We start from the raw sequence: 21,345 nt of genomic DNA, 5'->3' as shown, positions 1-21,345 counted from the left end.
CAGCAGGAGCATAAGGTAAATCAAGGCTCAAGTCTCTTCTCATATCCCAGTAAAGTGCTCTGTACCCTGGACTGTCACAGAGGGTGAGGGGTGGAAGGTGGGCAGGTTGACACTCATACTCAGTCTTATTTTATCCCATTAGTGATTGGAAGATTTCCTCGGAATCTCAAAAAATTTCCAAGATGGGAAATTTCTTTTCCCCACTAACTCAAAGGCAGCATGCAACTCAACAGTGCAGCCTAGTCAGCCAAGTATGGCCAGATAATTCCCACATCTGTACAACGCATGGTTTCTTAAGCTTTCCTCTTAAATATTTGGTGCCAGACTCTGTCAGAGACAGGATACTGAGCTGGATAGACCACAGGCCTGACTTGGTTTCAGTTTTTATGATCTCCACAGTAAGAGGTTATTTTAAATGATAAGAGATGTGACAAGACACACTAGTATTTCTTAAACACAAACTACCCCCCAGTCTCAGATATTTCTTCTCATCCCTCAGCAATCCACTGGAAAAAGCAGATTACTGAAACACCTCTGCAGGGAATGAAAAGGCTAAGACCTCATCTCAAAAGCAAATTAGGTTGCAGCATTTTGGGTTGTTCTTTTTTCGGTTTCACTTTTCAAAGCATACTGGTTAGGAATAGGGCTTGACTTCCCCTTTGGGCAATTCAAGGAATTGGCTTTTAGAACCAACAAATTTTAAATATGAGGATGGGAAAGATCTGGCAATGACCCACAACCACAGGCTATTGCCCCAGTCAGACATGACTTAAGATTGTTAGCAGCATCCAGAAACAAGAGGGCTTGAGGTAATGTATGCACACCTAGACACGTGCACACAATAAATGTTTTTTTGTAAAGTTTCTAGTTTACCCCAATTGTTGATCCTCTTAACACCTCATCTCAGCTCCTCAAAGCTGAAGTTCAAAGGCAGATCTGGGAAACAGAAAAACAGTGGTGGCAAAATAAAGCCAGAGAGATCTAGCTCTGTGCTGACAAACATGACATGCATAGCTTTTTCCAAGCAATGAAAGCCATCTACAGCCGAACTTCCCACAACCCAACTTTCTTGTGGTTGCAAGATGGCTTGATGCCCCTCAAAGACAATGAATCTATCCAAGCTAGATGGAAAAAGCACTTTGAGGAACTCCTGAACCGTGAGTTGATTGTGATAGATACCACCACTGAGTTCATCCTCCCACACCCTGAAAGGGGATCCCACGCCAACTTTCCTGTCCTACAAGAAGTCTGGCATTCCATCAAGGAAACCAAGAACAGCAAGGCTACTGGAACAGATAGCATGCCTGCTGGCACCTACAAGGTTGACAGTGAGGAACTGGTTCTGAGAGTTAAAATTTATTTTCCAAATTTGGAACAATGTAGAGATCCCAGGGAACCTGAGGAATGTGAACACTGTGACTATTTTGAAGGAGGGAGATAAGCCTGTGTGGGGGAACTGTCGAAGTATCACCCACAACAAGGAAAATCCTCGCCCGCATCCTCCCGACCCATCTTCTCGCTCTTGCTGAGGAAGTCCTGCTGGAATCTCAGTGTGGTTTCAGATATCCTGTAGGGCAATTGACATGATCTTTGTGGCCCACCAGGTCAAGGAAAGTGTCAGGAACAACATCAGGACCAGTATATGGCCTTCATTGACCTTACTAAGGCCTCTGATTCCATCAATCACGAAACTCTGTGGAAAGTACTGGCCAGATTTGGATGTCCAAAAAAGTACATGAAAGTCCTGAGGCTTCTTTATGACCAAATGGGACTGTGATCATTCTTTGTAGTGGACTGGAGTTGGATAGCTTTGCCATCCAAACTGGCATCAAGCAAGGATGAGTCATCACCCCGGCTCTGCTCTCTATCTTTTTGAAAGTCCTCCTGGTTCTCATGAAAGACTGCCTTCCTTCCAGAAATGACACTCCATCTGTTCAGTATTTAACCTGGGACATTTTTGCTCAAAAGACAAAGTAATCAAAACAATCATCCTTGACCTTCAACACACTGATGACTGCACTATCCTTGTGCACACTGAGGAAAACCTCCAAGCTCAGCTGGATCTCTTTGGAGAAGCCTACTTGATTTTGGGCCTCTCTTTCAACATTGAGAAGGAAGTGCTCCAACAGCCTGCCCTGGGCCATGAATGTGATCCCCCTCCCCAAATTATCATCCAGGGAAAGACTCTGGAGGTAGTCCAGCACACCTCCTATCTCAGTAGCCACCTCAGAATGAACACTGATGAGGAGATCCACCATGGAAGTGCCTCCTTTGGTAAATGGCTTCAGTGTTTCTTTATTCGTCATGATCTCTGGAAAGGTCTACAATGCAGTCATCATCCTTTCCACACAGCTCTTGAGAGAGCAGCTCTCCACACAGCTTTTCACTCCTTCTCAAGCCCAGTCAGCCAAATTTACAACACAAGAGTTACAAAACTATGGTCTTAACCTGGGACAATCTCACCCAATGCAATTAAACACTGAGTCACGGGGAACCAGTCATAACCTGTTCTTTCAGGCCTAAACTGCCATCTGCCCGTAAGGTAAAAAGGGACACAGATATCCTACATAGATAACTATTTGCAAGCATTATTTACAGTAAAGCCTGCCCCAAAGCGTTCCCTGCCCACTGAGCCTGCCCCGAAGCGTTCCTAACAAGAACTGCAGGCTAGAACTTAATCCACTTAGCTTCCTTCATCATACCCTCAATAACAAAGGTCAAGTAAAGGAGCCACCTGCTGTTGGGCTCAGAGTTTGAATTACGGGACAGCTTGAGGGGGGGCCTAAGCCCCCCATGAGATGAGAGTGCCCCCCCCGGTAAGAGATGAGAACCCACCCCACAAGCCAGTCATTACCTCCCCCCTTGTACTTTCTGGCTGCCACCGCCACTGGCCCCAACCCTGCGGTACTGGCGGGGACCTGTGCGCACAGCCCCCAACCTGGCCAATTTTTTGCAGACTCCCTAACAGTTGAAGTGTAATTTGAACCCTGGTTGAGCTGACAGGAGTTAAATGGCTCTGGGAACACAGGCCTAATTTGCATGCATTACAACACGTTTGGTCCATCTCCCAGAAAATATGGCTGCTGGTAACATGATTATGAAAATTAAGCTAATCTAACACATCTAGGTAGTTTTAAACTAAACAGGCAGTGGCACTCAGACAGACAGCTGAGCAAGAATAGATTTGCCCTGCAAGCAAGTCATCTGCTCGTTAAAAGGAACAAGCAAACCACTGTAAAAACACCCCTTATAGCTGTGATGCAATTGCATCCTATTTTAAGCGACTGACAGCTACTACTCTCTCATTTTAAACTTCAGAAATTGCATGGGGAAAGGCTTCTAGTAGTTTCTGTGTCAACAGGGGTTTCCTCAGTATGGTGACTGGGGATTGCTTGGAGATACTAGAAAGAAACCCCTGAGGGAGAAAATAGGAAGGGGACAGGAATTTCTCTCCCCCATAACCTTCTGCCCAAACATAACTGCAAAAATAAACCCATTTTAATTTCTTCTGCTCCAAATAAATTTCATAGATTTCAAAGACATTAGAGCTGGAAGGGACCTCAGAAGATCATCGAGTCCAGCCCCCTGCCCCAGGGGTAGGAAGTCAGCTTGGGTAAAAAAATAGGCTTTCAGCTGCCTGGGTTCGGCAGAGGGGTGAGACCTCCAAGAAACAGTCCAAGCAAGTATCTCACAAAACTGAGCACTCTCCCTCCAAATATATATATATTTCCTTTTGGGAAACATTGGCCAAGGTAAATGCAAAACAGGTCAGGGTTAGTCCTTGGTGCTCTGGGTCATGAGAAATCTCTCTATATTTTAGAAGGCCCACTTCACTTATGACTCATTTGCTAGTATATTTAGCCTTGACCTCCAAAAGTGTCAGCCTCGCACCACAGTCAATCTGGGTTTCTGGGCAATTGCACTACTGTTGAGTAAAGAGTTCGGAAGAAATAGTTTACTGCAGTTTGCTGTTCCCTGGAGCAGCTCTTGATTTTAGTCCTCATTCACAGCATGTTCATTTCTTCAGGGAATAATTCTTGGTTTGCAGCATACTTGTGAACAACTGCTTGTGCATAAATAAAACGTACACAATGGATCATCAAGGTATAAGTCCTGTGATTTCACTTCTGTTCCATTTTGAGCACTTGTTTCATTTGCTGTCACCTGAGGTCTTATAAACTAAGTTTTGTGAAGGTATCAGGTTTAAAACTAAAACAAGGAGTGCCCCAATGTCCTGTCAGTTGACTGCATATGCTGCCACCATAGATGAAGGCCAAGCAGCCTGAAGAACCTGAGTGCCTTCCTGTTTGACCTCTGTCTAGAGTTGAGCTTCTGTGCCTGTATTAAACTAGCCTGGATGGAGTAATCCAGCACATACTTGCATCCTAAAGTAAACTGCAATCCACAAACTAGGCATTCCTCTATGCAGGTCTTAAGGGGTCAATCCAGCCTAACACAACTCAACAGGCTGAGGCTATTTTCCACAAAAGGAAGTTTTTAAACCCTTAAGGAGTGTGGAAGGGTTATTGCCTACCTGTTCAATAAGAGCTCTGTGGTTGAAGCACTCACCTAGGAAGTGAGACCCCCAGAGTTAAAGCTATCCTCACCCTGAAGGGACCCACATCTCCTACCACCAGACTAATGACTACACTGGGTGTGGACACTCTCTACCCCCACTGAAGCTGTGTCAGCATGCAAAAAAGAATTCAGGAGTCACTGAGCCAAAGAGAAGGAGCAAGAGGGAACACAGCTCTAGCCTAAGAGTTTGGCATTCAATTAGTAAGAATCCTGGTTTCTGATCCTTCTCCCGGTTATGTTTGTACATTTCATACTCAGCTGTTAAATCAAATAGGGGGTCAGCAACCTACAGCCCATGGAGACTTCAGGTCCAGCCATGGAATCATAGCTTTGGTGGCAATGAGCTCTCCATGTACAGTGTGAGAGGCTTTGGTGGTGGTATTGGAGAAAGTTGCTGACCCCTGGAATAAAATATAAAACGGACATAGAAGCAGAGACCAAGAACTCACAATCTCCCCATCCCACATGAAAAGAAGCAAATCCTTCTTAGTTCTATGGAAGAGTATATGTAGGGAGGAGGGCTCCAGGCTGTAGACAGATGCACCTCAGCTCTGGAGAAGTTAGTATTCCAAACACATCACTGTCCCCAAAATGTCCTACAAGAAACATGCAGGGAGCATCCCACTCCGTGACCTGGTTTATTTCAATCACTTTGAGGCACTTCCTTCTCCCCAGGAACCATACAAAATGCTTCACTGCCCATCACTGGGTTCTGGATTTCACTCTGGGGACAGGGGTCTACACGTCAGGCATTTTGAATTCTGTTTTTTTACATCCAAGACCTTCACAGGATTCTAACACATTGATGGGTATGAAAGAGGCCTGAGCTACTGATCCTCATGTTCAGGATTGCAAGCTAGCCACTAACTAGCAGCCAGTTACACTTTAACTCCTTTTCTGGTAGTATACGCACAGTAAGGTATCACAAGGGGCTAAGTGAGATTTGCCTTCCTTTTATACATCCTGTATTAACTGCTATGTTATATGGACAATTGTTCCAGTCTTATCTTAATGTCATCTAATTTTTAGGGGAGTTCTGTTCATGTTACTGGTAACAGTATATTGAATTGTTACTGTTCAATCAGAAAAATCCCTTGTGTACAAGGGATTCTTATCTACTGCAAGAGTTGATTTGTTTTACTCTGTATATTGCCTTATTTTTGTACAATACTGAATGCTGCTTTTTTGATAAGCAGTTACAAGTCAATGCAAATACAGCTCTGGACTGTTAATTCATGAAAAAACCTGCTGTTTCCAGCACCAGCTACACCAGTACCTTAAATTTAGTACTGCTAAAGGGTGACATTCAGCTACCTATCACCTGCCTACACACAACAGGAAAATTTGGCTCATCTGCAGTGGCAGAGCTCCAGCAGCACTGCTAACATACAGATCTATGATATGATCATTCGCTGGTATTTCTGACAGAGACCAAAAAGAGGGTTTTTCCCTCTGGTGAGGATTTTTTCCATCCGCCTGGATTCTACTCCTATTGCAGTCCTCCCACTGCTAACCAGACCAGAAGGCAGTGCATTTAGACATACAGACCACTTCCACCTTGCAGTGAACAGTGTAGGACATGCCCACTTTGTTTCCTTGCTTTCTTTAGAGAAATGTGACAGTGGGTATTTTCAAGACACTTTTAACGGATCTTAAAACCAGGTTAGTTTATTAGAGAAGCAGCACACATCAAGAAGATTTTAACAAAAACCCTAAGTTACATTCTGCACATCACATCAAAAACAGTGGTTTCACTGCATACTGAACTAGAGAGACTATCCCTTTCAATTCAGAAGGAGAAACATAATCAACTTCATACACTGATCTAAACAAAAACCTGTTGGAATTGTCCTGACCAGCGATAAGCTAGTCTTAAAAAGGCTCATTCAAGCAACTTGGCATTTCTAAGTATCTTCCCTCTTCTCTTTGTCTGAGAAGAGGGAAGATACTTAGAATTACCATCAATTTTATGCGATGTGCATCAGGTGGCTTAGCATTTTCCCTACCCCTGATATGTACTTTCAGAGCTAACAGAGCAGCTTCTAGAAATCCCAGCCCCCTTCAAGCATAAACTGCCTCAGTGATGACCCACAGTTACAGTACTTAGAAGTATCTCAAATATTCTTCAACAGGAGTGTTAGTGTCCACTACAGATTCTCTCTTGCCATGCCAACATACTTGGTACATAATACATTTTTTCTGCCTATCCAAAATAGCTAGACACCAAGGTGTTCTGTTCAGTTGATTGGAAGCTAGGATCTGGTTTGGCATGGCACATTAACTTACATAGAATAATGAGAAGTTAAGGAGTGAATGGCAAAGAACTATGAAAAATTAAAAACATACTTAGAGTCTTAAGTATCAGTAATGAGCAGCATACACTAAGCTTTATTTTATTCAATTTTTTATGAAACCAGATTGATATTTTCATTCATTTTTCTACCAATACAAACACAAACTAAATTAGAACTGCACTGGCAAGCTCTCACTGGCCTTAGATTCAGGGTAATACGTTTACCTACAGCTCTATTATTCACCATTTTAACCTTGTATAGTCACCTATACTTGTACAGAAGGTTTCCACTCTGAATTTTCAGCCTTCTGCACAGCAGTGGATAATCAGTCTCTAGAAGCAAGACCAAAAATACAGGGTTTGGTGACTGTATCATCATCTCATGGAATGTCACCAAGAAATTCTCTGAACTGAAGTTTTGGGAGGCAGGTAATCTTCTGTAATCACTGATTTGTTCTTGAAACTGGATTTTGGACCCTACATGCAGCCCAGCTGTCTGGTACCATCCAAATTAACTGGGGCACTGGGTGCAATACTCAAGTAGAAAAAACTCTACCTTGTGAGTTAGACCTTTTTTTTTCCTGCAGCACCTTCAAGTTTTTAAACTCAGACATGTGATGGGATGAAGCTAATGGAATTTGTGAGTTGTGTTGAACTTCAGCAGTTTAAAGGGTCAACCAAGCCACTACAAAATGCTAGAGCAGATAAGTCTTAAATGTGACTATCCCATCCTTCTTAGAGGCCATCCTCCTTTATTGTGAGTCTCAAATGTAAACTTTCAAGTTGAAAAGCATTAATTTAAGAAAGGCTGTACTACAGAAGTTACTATAAAGACAGATTTATTTCTGCAGTGCTGCTAGGGTGATGCAAGCTTTTTTCAGTAGTCTTCTGACATAAAACTACTCCATTAGTTATATATTTGCAGTGGCTGAATCCAAGTTTCAGTCTCTTAGTCCCTGGGAAATGCAAGACATTTATAGATGAGTTACAGGTCCCATAGTCTTGAGCTGACTCAAGATTTAGATTTTCTTCTTCATATTCTCTCCCCACTTCACAATGAAAACATTTCTTTAAACCCTGATCTTAATTAGAGCTGTGCTGTCAACTAAGACAATTCATGTTCTTCCGTTGTGGGCTCTGCAGTCAAAGAGCTCTCTGCTGTTGTCTGCTTTTGCCAGAGAAGCTGCATCGGTTCATGTGGAAACAGAAAGTGACCTTTATGCTCAAAGCCTGCTCACACCACAAACAAGGAGCACCTTCCTACTTGTTCTTCTCTATTCATACCCGAGCTGAATTAAAGGTTGCAACTGAAAGAGCACATCAAAGTTACATGTGCTGACTTCAGGGACTATGACACAGGCAACTGTTCTCCTAAGTTTCTAGATAGACTCAGGAGGGCTCAGTAAGAAAGGTACATTCTGCATCTTTCAGCAGGCTGCACAGATTGCATGCCCAGGTTGACCTTTCCACCTTTAAGCATAATTTGCCAGTACAATAGAAGCCTTCAGATAGGCTTCTCTAGTTATGGGTATAACAAAGGTTTTGCAAAGGGGAAGAAAAGTGTGATCACTCTCACCCACATTACTGAGAAGTAGAGGAGTGGCAGGGTGCAGTTGCAGCTACATGGTCTGATGCAAATGAAACTTATTTATGATTTATAATTATTTCTCATCCACCTGCTGCATCAGCCCTTTGTTGCTAGATTCACTGTGGAAAGGCTACACATTTTTCACAACTGTTCCCCCTATATTTAACAAGAGGTATTAGCATGAAAAAAACAAACATTTACATCAGAGGAACTTGGGGGGCAAGTGTACGTGTACAATGCTACAGCAGAACCTAGGTCATTCATATCCAGGTGGTTGCCAAGCTATTCAATTCACAGTGATTTATGGAATTAAGGATAAGCTACTCAACTGTTCACTGCAGTTCTTTTGTTGGAGAAGCAAAGCCCTCTGATCAACTGGATCTCATGAACAGTTCTTTGCAGCTGAATGGAGGACCTGCACCCTTTCAAATAAGAGCTGCAGTAAACAGTTGGAACACTTCAGTAGTCCTGTGCAGCTGTTTTCTGAAGCTCTGTATACCAAAAAATCTCATCTTGACAGAGGATGGAGGGTAAAGAACCCAAGCCTGTGAAGTATCCAGGTTTTACTGTATCAGTAAAAAAAATAAAAAAAAAATCTTCCATCCCTGCTGTAGGTTATAAAATCAGAAGAAAAGGGACAGCATGGGTTCTTATGACAGACTTTAGCCCTTCTCCTTCAATGCTACAATACAACCTAATATACTGAAGCTACAAGAAAGTGGAGTCCTAATAAGAATATCTATTAGTTCCTGAAGTGATTGACTTTTTTCCATAGAGCCAAAGAAATGAAGCCTTTCCATGGAGGAACACCCAAAGAGACCTCCTTTATTCTTCCCATTTACTGGGTCCTACTTTATCCGCATCGGTCACACTTTCTGACTTCAGAGTATAAGAGCAGTGATTGGATCTGTGCACAAGATTCGTCTATGCTGTCTATGTTGCCTAATTACGTGACTGGGCAGGAGCAAAACAGGAGTTAGCAGACAGGTGATCCTGGGCTCAGCAAGGAGATGGTATACACATGGTTTTGAGTGTCTGTGGAGCTGGCACTTTTAAAGCACCATAAAAGTAGGGTTTTGCATATACAAAGTGTTTGCCTTCTATTAGTGAGACGCTGTCTCCTCACAGCAGGAAATCAAGCACATACATGACACCACCACACAACAACTTTGTGCAGGAAGTAAAGATTAAAATCTTTGCAGTTTTAGTAAATTAGAAAAGATTATATTTACTCACATCTGTCAGGTAGCTCTGGACCTTCTGATTCTTGATGTACCTCTCTATCTCATCTGCAAGAGAAAGATTAAAAGCCACTAACTATAAAAAGTCACATTTAAAGTGAACTCCTATTCAGAGTTCACATCAGCAAGCTGACTGGGTAGGGATCTTTAAGTGAAAGCAGCAGTTTTGGTTTTGCCTGAAAGAGCTAATTTGGTAACTTGTATTCCAAGATGATCTCACGAGGTCTCTTCAAGCCCTAAACTTCTGTGAATTCCACTTTTAATTTTCATATTCAGGCAGAGTTGTACTCATTTAAGAAATGCATGTGCTGACAGTGCCCACTCATTATGCTACTTGAAAGATGTATTGTGTGATTTAGCAACTGATGACAAATAATGGGATGGTTTCAGATGGCACAGCGAATTTTTCCACCTCTACTATCAAAGAAAACCTTCAACTAGCCAGCAGCAGTAGTGCAAGAGGTATGGATTGAACAGATCACACTTATCTGAGAAAGCTGTAGAGTTCTCAGCATGAGCTTGGAAATCTTGAGCATCTGAAAGATACATGAGAAAGCAAAATGTATTAGAAAGCATGAATGTGTTAAATTATTACTATTTTTTATCTTTTTCAACAAATCTAACATGGACTCCTACAAGTCCTGGATTCTTATGCCTGTGATCTTTATTAGCATCCACGCTTTTAGTCCTGCTATGGTTTATCCTTCACTCATTTAGTGTTGTGTTTTACAAGCCAGGTGTCCCCTCTGTGTCTTCCACACTATATGTTAAATGCAGAGAAAAACATTGAAAGAAACAGCTGTGACTATGCTTTCAGCAGACTGTAATTCCCAAAACATATATTTACCAGCTGCATACCACAGAGCCTTCTCTGTGGCCTAACCAGCGAAAGAATGTCTTTCAAGGTTAAATTTTTGCAAAACAAAGTTAAGGAGAATGCTTTTTTTTTAACCTTTGTTGTTTTCCTTCCTTTTGGGAAGTAACCTTTCAACTCCCATAAACTGACAAATACACAAGATAAGATTTTAAAGAAGCCGGAAAACTGGCTCCATGTTTGCAGGGGTCAAAGGCAGACACTGAAGCACATCCAAGGTGTCCCATTTAGTATACCACTATGCCTGCAATCACAGAGGCGTTAGTGGCCAGTCATAAATGTGTTAAAGTTACTTATGATGGAGCTTTTCAAGAGTTCTAGGTCACTGTTCTCTACAAGTGTACTTGCAGCCTCATTTCCTCGCGCAGATCAGACTACTACCTCACAGATGCTAGTATTCTGCCACTGACAAGCATGGTTCACAGGAAAGCAAAATACTTTGCCAAATATACAATTTGCAGCTAGAGAATCAATGAATCCATTGTTTATTAATTCAATTTGCAGCCTATTACATTTCAAACCTTATAAGGAACGTCTGGGTCCCAGCCTGCTTGAAATGAATGTGGCTTATAAATTCTCTTTTAAATTTCTAGATCAGGATAGGTACTTTGCTTCTCTATCTGTTCTGGAAGGCATCTGACACACATTTGTACATTGCATGTGTGAAAGGAAACTGCTACAGGCTGGGGCATCAAATCAAACCAACTAAAACCACAGTACCTGGGTAGGGGCATTTTACTACTGCAGTGTCTCTGCCATGATTACTCTCACTCGTATTCCAACAGATAACAGGAACGTCAGGCAGAACCTCAGGGAAATATGCCAATGCAAGAATCTTATGGTCTATGATGTAAGATCCTTACATTTTACTGGGCACGTACTTCACATCAGGTAGCACATGATAACATGGGAATGATAATGGATGGTACTTGTTACAACTCTGATGCACCTATTGCCTCCAAAGAGGACTTGCCCATGCTGCAGGGAAGAATGAGTTTGCAGTCTATTCTGTAAGACAGCCACCAGATAAGCTGAGAGAAAAAGAGCTCGGTATCTTCTATTGAGTCCAGAAACTTCTATACACAATCAAAAACCAGGAGTTAGTTCCATGGAAAAATAAGTTCTAGGCCTCAAATGGAAGAATGTAATGCACCTCCTTTACTTTGACACAGCGATGTGAAGACTTCTAGAGAGAGATACTTTCACTTTTAGAAGAGATAGCCCTAATATTTATGCTTGTTGATACTTTGATGAATCCAGATGATTGGAGTGGGAGGTCTGGTAAGTGGTGCTGAATATAGAACAGAAGTTCTTTTGCCAGTTGTTTCAGGTATGCGAGTTATAGGTTTTAACAAAAGTCTGAATTAAAATTCACTTCTCAGCATTCTTGTACTTCTTAGGCATCTGTAGTATCAGAAATATTTATTCTCCACTTAACCATAACTTTTCAGGAAAAACAGAGAAGAAAAACAGCATTGACGAGGCCTGAATTTCCACTGTAAAAAACAGATTTAAAAAAATTATGAAGTTTTTCTGGTTCTCAGAAGATCAAAAAAAAAGAGTCTACAACTTCCTTTTTCAGTCTTATTTCCCTGCAGACAGCTAATTTTTTGCTGTGACTGAGTCAATCTAATAGATTTACAACTTTTAAAAGCAGGGGATTACCAGCATAATTACATTTGTAGCATGGCAGTCACTTTCTCTTTAAGACTGCACATCCAGATTTTAAAATAGGATAAGTTTATGTAAGTATTTTGCTGCTGGTTTTATTAATATAACTGTCAAACATTTACCCTTTATGGCACTGAATATAAAATACTCTCCTGTAGCAAAAAAAGCAGCCATCTACCTCAAAAAATGCATCTTGCTGGATGGTTCATCTTTGATCTCTGTCCTCTGCAAAAGGAAGAGAAGCGGTCTGACGTGATTTATTATGGTTGTCAATTCCTGTTTAAACAAAAAACTGACAAACATTTGATATTTTTGGAAGCAGGAGAGTGCCTTGTGGTTGAGTAGTGCTGACCATGTACCTAGCCAACCATAGCAGGCACAGTTGGGTTTACAGTCTTATCTGGTCATGAAGAAACAGGAAAAAAAAGAAACCACAGGAACAAAGCTTTGTTTCCACAAACTGAAGTACTAAAGCTAGCCATATCAATCAACATTTTTTCACATCTCTGAACTTCCCCCACTCTCCTAAGAGCAGCTTCACTGAACATGATCACAATAAAAAACATTACCTTAGTCTGCTACATGTTCTTTGTTTCCACTGAGAATATACAAAAGCCTTTAAGCAAATTTATTAACCAGTTGCTTAAAAAGTCACTGCAGGGCAGTAAGTCAAGTCAGTTCTACTTTTGTAATGGCAAGGCCTTTCTTTCCTGAGAGAACACAGCAAGTCTGTTTGGGGTTTGGATTTGCGGTGCCTACGATCTTCCAAAAATGTTAGGGAAGACTCTTCACTTTGAAGCCACTGGAATGCTTGACCCTATGCAACTTTACCTGAAAACAGTTCAGCCTAACTGCAGAGGAAAAGAATGGAAAACTCTGACCTCCCTTCTTTGCCCGCAAGTGGTGAAACACATACCAGAGGATATTGTTTTACACCTTCAGATATGTCTAGCTGACACCAAGCATCACACTTGGTCATTATCTGTTCCTGAACCTTTTCCACATAAGCTGAGACTGAAAACATGGATCATTCACTGCCATAAGAAATCACAGAATCCACTGAGAGCTACAGTGCCTTCCCTCCAGGCGTTCAGTAGCCTCGGTCCCTTAAGTAAATGAGAATAAATATTTTCAAAAACAGATGTGATCTAGCATTTGTGAGATTACAGGCTGCTTGTGCCATGGGTTCTGGTGGTCCTAACCTACTGTTCTGGATGGCAGGTTGGGATATTTACATATATGACTGAGATAAAGACATTGGAAGATGCAAACAAACAAAATTAAGTTGACACACGCAATCTTAAAAACATATAAAAGGCAGGCAAGGAAGAGAAAAACTGTGTTTATACAAGGTACTGTCAGATATATGCAACAAGTGGGAAGTGAAATGATAAGATCTTTCCCTTCATGTTTAAAAGCCCAGAAGAACTGAAGCTTTGCTTCACCTGGCACTTTGAAGTTCTCCATATCCCAACAAGGATGGGCAGTTTTAATTGAATCTTACCTGGTGACTAAAATATCTGGCTATGGAAGTAAGTATCTGTTAGCTGAGGGTCTACATGGCTAATATCAGAATGGACAAGAACAGTTTCTCTTTGGCAGTCTCAGCTAGCCCATCCAGTGCTTCAAACATGCAGTGGTCTAAAGAGAACACGATAACACAACTATATGTTACATTTAATGGGCAATTCTTTACAGAGCAGAACTTATTATATACCAGATATTTCTAGCTCCCTTCTAAGACAAACAGACGGATGGAAAAGCACTCTTTTTAACTTGCTTTTACAAGAGTTTAACCTTGAAAGACATCTCCCCCAGTAACAGCAGATGCTGGATCTTCTCAACATTAATAAGATAACTTCCTTCCTTCTCATATCCTTGCGACAAGGTACATAGCAGAATTTACAGATCCACTGGAATCTGACAGGGCTGTCATGAGTGCTTCTACTATGGCCTCAAATTTGTAAACTCTGGGCTGTTAACCGTGCGCCTTAGCACCTGTACCACCCCAGCCCCATCAGACAACTGACTGCATAGAGAATTCAGCAGTAAGTTATCACTGGATAAATGCTCCAGTCACTGGACAGAGCTGGATTTTATCCTGCTGCTGTATGCTTCCCTGAAAGAGAAGCTATCTGGTTCTGTTCTGAAGCCATGCAAGTCTACAAGCAACAATTTCCTCATGTTCTGCTACCCTAGTGTCTGGGCAGCAACTCCAGTGCTCACAAGAGCATACAGAGTCAGAATCTTCCAGGAGCAGTTCTACTTGCTTCTGGCTGCCCTATAAGACTGTACCCACTAGCACATTAGGATTTTTTTAACAACCTTTTCTTCTAAAGTGTTTATTTAGGAGCACTAGATGGTACTTGAGTTCCCTTTACTTTATCAGACAAGGTTCCTTGGGTGAATTTGATATCTTTTATTAGACCAACCCAAATACTTGGAGAATATTTATTAAGCAAGCTTTCGGGTTCAAAAACCCTTTGTCAGGCTAAGGAAGTTTCAGCAGTTGGTGTGTGCTCTTCCTGGATGGCATGAAAAGTCCTTTACTTTATCATGCACCTAAAAAAAACTCCACATGAATACTACACGTGAAATTGTACAGAAAAAACAGAATAGGCAAAACCTGAATATTTAATATACATTAACCAGGGGTTTTTAAACCATCTGTAAGGCTCACTTTCAACACTAAGATAAAAAGCTGTCTTCCCCCTTCATACGCAGCCCAGGACAAACATTCTTCCTCATGCATTTTTTTTCCACGTTACAGTAATGCTCAGTCAGGGTGTCACAGCACACTGAGGTGCCTCAGGATCCTTTTAAGGGTGCCACAGGGTGCCATGCAGTGTTAGCGCTGGTAGGTATGTACACATTATTCACAAGATAAATGCAGAGCTTTCAAACAGAAATCCACAGCTGTGGGCTTCTTGAGTTCTTTGCAACAGAAACTTCCCTATTATTTTTCTGTAGGCAAAGTGAAAACAAGGAGCTGACATTTCCTAAGCTCCACCTTCAGTCTAAAACATTGCGAATCACTGCCGTGGTGCTTGGATCATTACTTGCAATCAGTGCCCAACTTGTGTGGCACTCTCTGGAACAGCAGGATCCTGGTGTCAGATGGTCTCTGATCAAGGAGAAAGTCAGGAGGAAGCCTGAGGTAAAACTCTTCCAGCCTGGAACAGAATAAAGTAGAACTGTTACACCGGCCCCATCCACAGCTTTGAAAAAAGGAACCCAGTAACCTCTATGAAAGCAGGGACTGTGGGACTCCAATGCTACCCCCTACAGGAGAGATCTAGTTAGGTTTGTTAGTCTGAAGTCAAGAAGGCGGCAGGATAAAACAGGGGTGGGCAATTATTTGGGCCTGTCGGCCACACAGGAAATTTTGTTGAGCTGTTACAGGCTGGGTCAGCGTCCCCTGCCCCAATTCACCAAAACTCCCTATATGGGCTGGGGCACAGGTGGGAAGGGAGTGACATTCAGGAGTGAGAGGGATGGGATCACTGGGTGGTGACAGCGCAGTCAGGGCCTAGGGCAGAGTTACGATTCACTTCCTTCATGCCCATGCAATGAGAGCACCTCCCAAGGGCAGGAGTGTGAAGGAAGTGGATCACAGCTCTGCCCCAGCCACGCGTTGTCATCACCCCAAGATCCTGGCCCCGGCCCCAGATGCAGCTCCCCACCTGGCTGAGCACCCTGCCCACGCAGCTCCCAGTCAGTCTCTACGGAGACCCCAGGATTGTGGGGCAGTGACAGCACAAGGCTGGGGCAGAGCTGTGATGTGCTCCCTGCATATCCCTGCCCACAGAACCGGGGCACTGCCCTGGCACTGTGATCCCAGGGTTTCCCTGGAGACCAGCCAGGCTGTTCAGGCAAGGCACGCAGCTGGGAGGGGAGCTGCATCTCAGCCGGGATCACGGGGCAGTAACAGCGCAGGGCCAGGGCCAAGCCACTGTCCACTCCCTGCATGCCCCTGCCTGTGGAACCTGTGCCCATTGCAGGGGGGTGAGGGTAGCAAATTGCAGCTCTACCCCAGCTCCATGCTGTCACTGCCCCAAAATCCTGGGGTGTCCCCAGCTCCACTTGTCTCACTCCTGGATGCTGCTCCCCACCAGTCCCTGGCCCCATCCTAGCTGCCTGGCCAAGCAACCTACCCATGTGGGTTCTGCCCCTGGTCGTGGGTATGGGGAGGATAGGCCAGGTGCCCAGGCAGTGGGGTTGGGTCCAGCAGCAGCAGATAAAAGGAGCTGCTGTCACTGGGAAATGAGTCCATCTGCAATGCTTCCCCTGCCCCCCTGGACACCAGGGGGTGGCAGGATTGACTGTATGTGCCACAGCCTGGGCTGCCCCCCATGCCTGAGCTGAACCAGGTGGGGCCAAGGGACCAGACATGGGACAAGTAAAAATTACTCCATGGGCCAGATCCAGCCTGCAGGCTGTATTTTTCCCACCTGTTATAGACTAACCAAAGTAGAAAAATAGACAAATAAATAGCCTGCTAGCTAGCACAAGCTTTCATGGGCTGAAGCACACTGTCTGATGAAATGAGCTTGAGCCCATGAAAACATGTGCTATGTATCTTTATAGATATATGCAGATCTAGGTTTCTATACAGCTATGTATAATTATACATATCTATATAAATATACAACACAATCTTTTGTGGGCTGAAGCTCGCTTCATAAGCGTTCATATATACAAACACATACACATGTGTGTGTGTGTGAACACATACACCTGCTTCATCTCCCATCTCATTTCCTAGCCTCTGCTGCCAGCAGCGCTGCTGACTTGGGGGTTGCAGTGCCAAAATAAAAGTTTGCCTAGAGCACCAGTTTTCCTAAGGCTGGTGTTGCACATCCCTACACACTTACGAATGAGCTGCAGGCCCCAAGGACTTGGGCTATATGCACAGTCAGAGAGGTCAGGCTGAAAGGACCCGTGAAACCCACAGACATTTATTTCTAGCTGTGCATCGCTCGCACGCCCACACTGTGGGTAGCCCGTGCTGTGAAGACCGGCGCCGCCTTCTACCCCGTCGCACCAGTGCAAAGCCGTCACTCACCGCCCTTCCCGGCCAGGTCCTGCAGCCCCCCCCTGCCCTCACTGACAGCCCCACAGGGCGGGGGCGGGAGGCCCGGAGCCCGCGGGGGACCACACCCGGGCAGGGCCCGCGCCGGCCAGAAGCCACAGCCGCGCCGCCGCCCGGAACTGGACAGGCACGCTACAGCCGCGGGCAGTGACGTCACGAGACACCTGGCGCTGGGCCCCGCGCTTCCGCCTCGGCAGTTGTCATGGCGACCGAGGCGGAGCCCAGAAGGGAGTACGGCGAGGGGCGGGGCCTGCGGTCCGTCTCTAGCACCTCCCTGAGGCCCCGCCCCCAAGCGCCGCAGGGAGCCGGCAGGAGGGCACGCCCTCTCCCGCTTGTTTGCTGAGCGGTAGCCGCGGAGTAAGTGCCAGCTTTACCCCCGCTGCGTGCGCAGCCGGGAGCTGAGTGCGGCCCTTGAGTGCCACCTGCGGATGGGGTAGTGGTGATTCTGCCCGCGCCTTTTGTGGCGCGCCGCGGACCTCCTGCCCGCTCTGCGCCTACCAGAGCCGGAAGGGGGCGCTGAGGGGGAGCCCACGTGGCCTGTGGGGCTGCTTTTCTCTCGCTGTTCTGCTCACGGCTCGGCCTCTGGGCTCGCTCCGCTCTTGCAGGGAGCCGTGGGTGCTGCTGGCTCCCGACCCTCACGCTCCTCTTTTCTCTATTTGTCCCAAGCAATTAGTTGTTATGTCTCCAGCGGCGTATTTTTTGGGGGAGGCTTCAGGCAGTGTTTCTCAACCTGCGGGTCGCAAAAAGATATGAAAGGGTCGCAAACAAACTTCAAAAATGGGTTCTCCTGCAAAGGAGAAAGGTCTGTGGCTTTTCTTTTCCAGCCTGCAGGGCTGCTTGGGGTGCCCTGCCCCACACACACCCCTCAAGGGGTTGGGGTCAGAAGTGAGAGGTACTGGCAGGGCTGGGGGCTGTTTTCTACTTCAGTTATTTACTGGGTCGGGATTGGCTATGGAAGTTTACAAATGGATCTTGGACAAAAAAGGTCGAGAGCCCCTGGCTTAGTGTTTCCTCAGAGGCTTTACTTTTTCCTGTGGCAAAGCAAGCAGGCATATGTCTCAGTGGCAGACAGGATGCTGAAAAGGAGAGTGAACCGGGTATGATACCAGTGTGTTTTTTTTCTGTTGTTTCTCCCGCTTCTAGTATTTTAGGTTCCAGATGTTCTTATTCAGAGGCGGTGCCTCTGGGTCCCATGTTCTGTACCTGTGGCTGCCCCTTCAAGAATTTGTCCAAGCCCTTTTTGAGTCTGGCTAAACTGTCAGCTTCTGCAACATCTGGTGGTAGTGAGATTTGCACTTAAATTACATGCTGTGTGAAACAGTGGAGCCACGAGAAAGTTACAAGGGCCGAAAAGCAGCTCCAGATAAAAAGATTATAGTAGATAGGAAGGGAGCATGAGTGGTACTGGCTGACTCCCCTACTGCTGAGGTAGGTGGCCCAGCGTGGTATATAGGAATCAATACTCGGGGATACCAAGATTAAAGTTAAATGAATTAAATGGCTTATTATAATACAAATAACTATGTGCAATGATCGCAGACAAAATAACACAGAGAACGTGAGTGAGATTAGATACGCACGCAGGGCTATGCATTATCTATCCTACTATAGAAGAGCGAGGCTGGAAGAGCCCACAAACAGCTCCCAGAACCAGCGAAAGGAACCTTCAGCAGCAGCAGCTGCCATATACTGAATGCACTGGAGAACTAGAGATCAAAGACAATTACCCAACCAGAATAACCAGCCCCACAATAACCCCCTTCATATACAGATACTAGTGGAAGTACCTGTTTTTTGCCTGGGTTGTTATTTTTCCTCACACCATTCCAGTTTCTTTTTTGCTTGCTGTTGCTCTTGTGCTTGCATGTCTGAGACCAGGGGTTCCCAACGTTTATGTGCCCAAGGGCACGTTCGAATTTAAAAGAAAAAGCAGAGGGTGCCAATATGAATATTAAAGTTTAGAATTTAGATCAATCTGATCATCTCATCCATTGCTTAAAATTGCATTAGATCCACAACTTCAAAATGCAGCTTCCCTTTTCTTACGAAAGTATTTAGGTAAAAACAATGAACGCCAAGCTTCTTATTTTACTTTTGCAGAAAATATTCTTCAGACTTCAAAAGAATACAAAGTTCAAAAAATTGCATTGTGAAGTAAATCAAAATTAAACTGAGGTATTCATGGTTTTATTCAGATCTGTACTAATGTGAATACTGACACTGTATTTCATCAGCCAACTTTTCATAATTCAGGTTTGGATTGGAAAGAAGTTACAGCACTGATCATTTCAGCCACATATTTATCTTTTCCCTGAAACTCAAGGTCCAAACTGTTTAATTTTTCGGTTAAGTCAGTAAGAAAGGCTAAATCCACTAACCAAGAACTCTCATAAAGTTTGTTCACGTTTTCATTCCTGGACTTGAGAAACTTTTTGATTTCTGTCAGTAAGCTTATAAATTGTGCAAGGCCTTTACCTTTACTTAGCCACCCAACTAACTAGAAATGCTTCCTTCAACAACCCACTGTCTGGAAATGGCTTCTTTCTTCTTTGCTAGCAAACGAGCCATTTTAAACGTTGCAACAGTGGCATGCCTCGATTTTTGTACAGGTCTGATGAAAATTGACTGCTGTAATGCTAGTTTAGATTTCAATTCATTAACCTTTTCCTTCCTTAAATGAGAATTTAGTGGGTATTCCGTATCAACCTAACTATGGTTTGTCTTAAAGTGCGTCTCAACATTGTATTTTTCATTAGTGCAATACTTGAATTGCACAAGCAAAGACATTTTACTTTGTAGTCCATAAACAGTATTCTTCTTCCAAATTGGTGTTAAAGTATGTTGTCTTTTACTAGGTGTTGTCATTTTGCCATAAAAAGTTAAATATTTACATTAATATGTAGCTTAACTTCATTTTATACTAACAGACAAACTTCATTTTATATATACTACTATAGTTTTGCACGTAACACTATGATGTTTCACACATCCCCCTTCATTGAATATGACCTGTCAATCATGCTGAACTAGAAGTTACCTCATGCTTTCTGATCAAAACACATGCTCAGCACATTAGCCTGAATTAGAAGGTATAAAGGTCACATCTTCTGGAATAGTCTCACTACACAGTATAGTGTGCATGTGTAAAAAACTCCTTTATGCCTTGAACCAATTTCAACTAGAGGCATAGGAATAATTATTTAAATAGCGAGAAAAATCTTCAGGGCCAACAGATCCCCTTCTGGAAGGTCCAAATACTTCTGAATCGGATACTTCACAAACATGCTAGAAGATTGGTTCTTGCAGAGTGGAACACAGCAGGCTCCATAAACTCAACGACTCTGTCTGAAGATAGTGCTAGTAATGACAAGGTCATGCTCTGCACATTTACTGAGTAAAAGGATGCTACTGAAATTGGCCTTGCCCACTCCTCCTTTCCCAGTGGTGACCCTCCACAAGTTATAGTCCCAGTCAACTCTCACATTGAAGTCTCCAAGAAAGATGATCTTGTCCTCTTTCAGGATGGTAGTCAGGATTTCATCAAGGTCAGCGTAAAACTGTTCTTTCTGTTCTTCCTCAGCATGTTGTACGTACATCAGACATGAGCACACAATGCCCTGTTTCCCACAACTGATGCTGAATAATTAACGCTTCCATACTGTTGGTTTTAGCCTTGGTGAGGACATTAGCATTTGTGCAACAATCCTTCCACTTCATGCTGAGGATCTTCTGGAGGTAGCACTGGTGATGGCTTTTCAGGTGGTCCCCATAGGTCAATGTTTCTCAACCTTTTAAGTAGCAAGTACCCCCTAACTTCTGAACATCAGTACCCCAACACTCAGTTTTCCAGGGGATTTTATATTTACAGACTAATATGTGTGTGAAGGAGTGAGCCTAATCGTATTTTTATAAAGGTATAGGTCTCCAGTCAATGTCCAGATTAATTTCCAATTAATAATGAACTTCTTATTACCGGTTGATTTTTGTGGTGAGCCCAATTCTCATCTA

General features: G+C 43.6%; 1 protein-coding gene across 2 annotated transcripts in view; it reads right to left on the bottom strand.

Annotated features, from left to right (window-relative positions):
- Window positions 1-17,390, bottom strand: part of LOC102380836 (C-type lectin domain family 2 member D-like) — a 33,407-nt gene extending 16,017 nt beyond the window's left edge. For both annotated transcript variants that reach the window (XM_025211471.1, XM_014522889.2), the window contains exons 1-3: window positions 17,311-17,390; window positions 15,305-15,418; window positions 9,696-10,236 (exon numbers count right to left, since the gene is read on the bottom strand). The gene's annotated coding sequence lies outside the window, so the exon portion shown is untranslated. The remainder of the gene's footprint in view (window positions 1-9,695; window positions 10,237-15,304; window positions 15,419-17,310) is intronic.
- Window positions 17,391-21,345: the final 3,955 nt, after the last annotated feature.

Source organism: Alligator sinensis, unplaced genomic scaffold (genome assembly GCF_000455745.1).
Source record: "Alligator sinensis unplaced genomic scaffold, ASM45574v1 scaffold148_1, whole genome shotgun sequence".
Taxonomy (NCBI): domain Eukaryota; kingdom Metazoa; phylum Chordata; order Crocodylia; family Alligatoridae; genus Alligator; species Alligator sinensis.
The sequence above is the reverse complement of the archived record's forward strand: the minus strand, read 5'-3'. Positions and strand labels throughout refer to the sequence as shown.